Below are 5,719 nucleotides of genomic sequence, written 5' to 3' on the forward strand. Positions count from 1 at the left end.
TGGTGCAGTCTTGGCTCACTGCAACCTCTGCCTCCTGGGTTCAAGCGATTCTCATGCCTCACCCTCCCAAGTGGCTGGGATTACAGTCACCCACCACGACTAATTTTTTTTTTTTCTTTTGAGATGGAGTCTCCGTCTGTCACCCAGGCTGGAGTACAGTGGCCCGATCTAGGCTCACTGCAACCTCCGCCTCCCGAGTTCAAGATATTCTCCTGCCTCAGCCTCCCAAGTAGCTGAGACTACAGGCGCCCGCCACCATGCCTGGCTAATTTTTTTTTTGTATTTTTAGTAGAGACTGGGTTTCACTATGTTGGCCAGGCTGGTCTTGAACTCCTGACCTTGTGATCTGCACGTCTCGGCCTCCCAAAGTGCTGGGATTACAGGAGTGAGCCACCGTGCCTGGCCTAATTTTTTGTATTTTTAGTAGAGACTAATTTTTTGTATTTTAGTAGAGACTAATTTTTTGTAGTTTTAGTAGAGACAGGGTTTCGCCATGTTGCCCAGGCTAGTCTAGCACTCCTGAGCTCAGGTAATCTGCCTGTCTCAGCCTCCCAAAGTGCTAGGATTACAGGCGTGAGCCACCGCGCCCAGCCCCGTTAGTGGAGAATGATATTTAGAAACCGAGGTTAGGGTGCTGGGGGCGCTGTCCATGTGTCGCTGTCTCTGGGCAGATGTGCTGTGTTCAGGTGTGTGCGTGCGTGCATGTCGCCTGTTCACCCATCTGTTACATCCCGTGCACTCTGGCCCAATAGCACCATCACAGGCAAACACCATGGGGGTCATTCCGTCCATCTTCCTTTCTTCTTTTTCTTTTTATTTATTTATTTATTTATTTTTATTTTATTTTATTTTATTTTTGAGACAGAGTCTTGCTCAGTCGCCCAGGCTGGAGTGCAGTGGTGCAATCTTGGCTCACTGCAAGCTCCGCCTCCCGGGTTCACGCCATTCTCCTGCCTCAGCCTCCTAAGTAGTTGGGAATACAGGCGCCCACGACCACGCCCGGCTGATTTTTTGCATTTTTTGGTAGAGATGGGGTTTCACCATGTTAGCCAGGATGGTCTCGATCTTCTGACCTCATGATCCACCCACCTCGGCCTCCCAAAGTGCTGGGATTACAGGCGTGAGTGCCTGGTCTTTTTATTTTTTTGAGACACAGTCTCTTGTTGCCCAGGCTGGAGTGTGGTGGCATTATCTCGGCTCACTGCAACCTCCATCTCCTGGGTTCAAGTGATTCTTTTGCCTCAGCCTCCCAAGTAGCTGGGATTACAGGTGCATGCCACTGCACCCAGCTAACTTCTATATTTTTAGTAGTGATGGGGTTTTGCCATGAACTCCTGACCTCAGGTGATCCACCTGCCTCGGCCTCCCAAAGTGCTGGGATTACAGGCATGAGTCACTGTGCCCAGCCTCTTCTTTTCATTTTTATTTTAATTTTTTCACTACAAGAAGGACTTCCTTTCCTATTTGCATCTCTCTTCACTTACAGTATGAAGTCTGTCTCCCGTCATCTACAAAATATTTATGTGTTTGCCCAATCCAGAATTCTAACCCATGACTCAGCAAGAAAAAGAAAAGAGAAGGGAGGCTGGGCGCAGTGTCTCACGCCTGTAAATCCCAGCACTTTGGGAGGCTGAGGCGGACAGATCACGAGGTCAGGAGTTCGAGACCAGCCTGACCAATATGGTGAAACCCCCGTCTCTACTAAAAATACAAAAATTAGCTGGGCATGGTGGCTCACACCTATAATCCCAGCACTTGGGGAGACCAAGGCAGGCGGATCACCTGAGGTTGGGAGTTTGAGACCAGCCTGGCCAACATTGAGAAAACCTGTCTCTACTAAAAATACAAAATCAGTGGGTCATTCCTGTAATCCCAGCTACCCGGGAGGCTGAGGCAAGAGAATCACTTGAACCTGGCAGGCGGAGGTTGTGGTGAGCCAAGATCGTGCCATTGCATTCCAGCCTGGGCAACAGGAGTGAAACTCCATCTAAAAGGTAAAATAAGTACAAAAATTAGCTGGGTGTGTTGGTGGGTGCCTGTAATCCCAGCTACTCAGGAGGCTGAGGCAGGAGAATCGCTTGAACCTGGGAGGTGGAGGTTGCAGTGAGCTGAGATGGTGCCACTGCACTCCAGCCTGGGCGACACAGCAAGACTCCATCTCAAAAAAAAGAAAAGGGAAAATCGTGCTTAAAGCTTAGTATTTGTTTGGAGCTCCTTGTGTGTCTGGATCTCAGTGTGTGTCTGGATTTCAGTGTGTGTCTGGAGCTCCTTGTGTGTCTGGAGCCCTTGTGTCCATCACCTGTGCACCCGCATCCAGCGTACGTGCACCCGAGTTCCCGTGGCTTGTTCTGCTTCTCCCCTCGGTGATTGTGTCGTTCATTTGATCTGTGGTGTGGTTCATGCATTTAAGTTCGTATTCCATTTCAGAGACCCTTTCCCCTACTCTTGTTGATCTAATTATTTTTGCTTTTTATGCAAGTGACATATTTTCATGGTTCCAGAAGTCAGACCTGGAGCCGCCTGCCTCACTCCACTCCACTCCCGCCTGCCCCGTCACTGAAGAGTCTCCTTATTCTTGGGTGTATCTTTCCTGTATTTTTTTTTTTTTTTTTGAGACAGGATCTCACTGTGTTGCCCATGCTGGAGTGCAGTGGTGAGATCACAGTCACTGCAGGCTCATCCTCCCAGACTCAAGTGGTCCCCTCACCTCAGCTGGGACCACAGGCCTCAGCTGGGACCACAGGTTCATACTACCAGGCCCAGGCCTAATTTTTGTACTTTTTTGGTAGAGATGAGGTTTCATCATATTACCCAGGCTGGTATTGAACTCCTGGGCTCAAGCGATCGTCCTCCCTCAGTCTCCCAAAGTGCTAGGATTACAAGCATGAAACAACACCCCCGGGCAAAAAATGTTCCAACTCGTTTTTTTTTTTGAGATGGAGTTTTTGCTCTTGTCGCCCAGGCTAGAGTGCAATGGCGTGATCTCGGCTCACTGCAACCTCCACCTCCCAGGTTCAAGCGATTCTCCTGCCTCAGCCTCCCGAATAACTGGGACTACGGGCATGCGCCTCCATGCCTGGCTAATTTTGTATTTTTAGTAGGAGATGGGCTTCACCATGTTGGTCAGGCTGGTCTTGAACTCATGACCTCAGGTGATCTGCCCTCCTCGGCCTCCCAAGGTGCTGGGATTACAGGCGTGAGCCACAGCGCCCAGCCAAAATTTTCCAACTTTTTATTTTGAGAAACTTTTTAGACTTACAGCAGAGCTGCAGAAGTTCACCCATGTGCCCTTCTGTCCGCTTGCCCTGACAGTAAGACCCTCGGGAACCTCAGTTCCACTCGCTGGCGTCACATGGCCCTGGCGACTCATCCACGGGCTGTGTGTTCAGCTTGGGCCAATCTCCTGCACCCATCGCCTCTCTGTGGCATGAGCCGCCCGGGATCCCACGTGGCATCCTGCTGTCCTGGGCCTTGGGCTCCACAAGTCCTTGTCTTTCGTGGCCTGCAGATTTTTGGGTTTGCTTGACGTTTCTCACGGTTAGATGTGCGGTTACATATTTGGGAAAAGAAAACCTTGGTGGTGACGGAGCCTTCTCCCGGCGTCAGGTCAGGGAGAGCAGGAAGTTGCTGTGTCTCCTGTCTGGTGACTTGGTGACTCTGGCCCTTGGTGAAGGCAGCATCCACCAGTTTCTCCAGAGTGAAGTTATGCCTCCTTCTTTGTCTTGTGGGGAACTCACTGGAGAGGACACGTGTCCCTCCCCGAGTTTCATGGCAGGTCCTGTTTCCTCTTTCGACATCCTTTGGTTTCATCCGTACCCCAGGGCTGATCCTGTTTGGTCTCATCCATGCCTGCGGGGCTCTTCCTGCCCGTTTTGGGACTTGTCTACCTGACGTGTTCCTTCTGTCTGAGAGCCTCTGGCCTGGGGCTGGCGGCCTCCTGGGAGCTTCCAGGCCACTGCGCCTCTGCCACTGCCACCACTCAGCCTGGCAACCTTTGACCTTCGACCTTCGTCATTGATCATCTGTAAACATTCTCAGGCCTGACTTGTACAAGTTTTTGTCCAGAGAGGACTTGTTTCTCTGCCCACAGCTGGGTCCCCTGCAGGCCCCCAGATCAGCCTGGCCACCCCAGGCTCCCCTCTCTTCCTGTTGGGGGGGTGGTCCTGGGAGCTCCCCTCCGTCTCAAGAGCACCAAGACCCCTTTGCAGCCGCTGCCGTCCAGTGTCCGGTTGTTGAGTTGGGGCTTCTGTGGAGCCGCTCGCCTGCCCCCACCGTGAGGCAGGAGGCCCTGGTGAGGTTTCACTTCCACTTCCACTGTCCTGTTCTTTTTTTTTTTTTTTTTTTTTGAGATGGAGTTTTGCTCTTGTCACCCAGGCTGGAGTGCAGTGGTGTGATCTCTGTTCACTGCAACCTCCGCCTCCCAGGTTTAAGCAATTCTGCCTCAGTCTCCCGAGTAGCTGGGATTATAGGCTAATTTTGTATTTTTTTAGTAGAAACAGGGTTTCTTCGTGTTGGTCAGGCTGGTCTCGAACTCCCGACCTCAGGTGATCCCCCTGCATTGGGCTCCCAAAGTGCTGGGATTACAGGCGGGAGCCACTACACCCGGCTGGCCATCCTGTTCCTAATTTACAAGGCCCACTTGGGTTGCAGCCAGTCCCCACTTACCGTGGTCTGAGTTGTGATTTTCTGACTTTGTGACTGTGGAAAATCCAAATGCCTTCAGCAGAAACGCTGCCCTGAGCTCACAGCTGTCCTCTCTCACTTCCGGTGGGGTTGTCTGAATTTCATCAGCTGCTCAGCACGCTTGTAGCCAGACTCCGCGTTAGGCGGCTTAGCCCGGGTGTCACTGATGTGGGTGTCAGCACACGGAGGTGGGTGAGGCACGTTCAGTGCCAAAGGACGGGCTGGGGCTGTCTGTGGAGACGTTGGTGGCCTTGAAAAGATGGTGCGCCGGGGCAGGCGTCTCACGGCGGCCGAGTGTGTGCCCTGCGGCCCACGCGTCTCCTGGGCTGTGCTCCAGACGTGCGTGGACAGCGAGTGATCCTCCCTCCTCAGCCTCCCAGAGTCTGGGGTTCCAGGCGTGGGCCACCGGCCCTGGCCAGACGTGAAGGTTTGACTGAAACAGGCACCTGCACCTGGAGGACTCCGAGACCCGGTTTCCGACCACGATGTTTTGCACTTGTGCTCGGATACGAAATGTGTTTGGTCTTTGTTCCTGGTTCCTGGCACAGAAGCTCCTGGAAGCCTTGGAATTTCCTGAGTGACAGGAGTGTTTCAGATCACACCTGAGCTTATGCTGCTGAGGCGGGGGTTGGCCCCGGGAGAACGGGGTTCGGGGGGACTGGTCGCCAGAAGACCAGGTGACCCCAGGATTGGAGGCTGGGAGCTTTCAGCCCCACCTGCCAACCTCAGGGACGCAGCGAGCGAGGGTGGAGCGCAAACGCTGTAAAAACCCGTGAATGAGAGATGAAAGAGTGGGGTGGTCTTTGGATTGCAGTATGCGAGGCGGCGCTGGGGGAAGGGGGTGGTGCCCAGAGAGGGCCTGAAACCCAGCGCCTGCCCAGGCCTTGCCTTCGTGTCTCTACATCCAGCTGCTCCTCTGTTTTGTTGGCAGTAACATAAGTGCTTTCTGGAGTTCTGGGCAGTCCTGTCAAACTAATTGATCCCGAGGAGGGTGTCCTGGGAACCCTGATTTGTTTATTTATTTATTTATTTATTT

Source organism: Mandrillus leucophaeus, unplaced genomic scaffold, assembly GCF_000951045.1.
Source record: "Mandrillus leucophaeus isolate KB7577 unplaced genomic scaffold, Mleu.le_1.0 Scaffold305, whole genome shotgun sequence".
Classification (NCBI taxonomy): Eukaryota; Metazoa; Chordata; class Mammalia; order Primates; family Cercopithecidae; genus Mandrillus; species Mandrillus leucophaeus.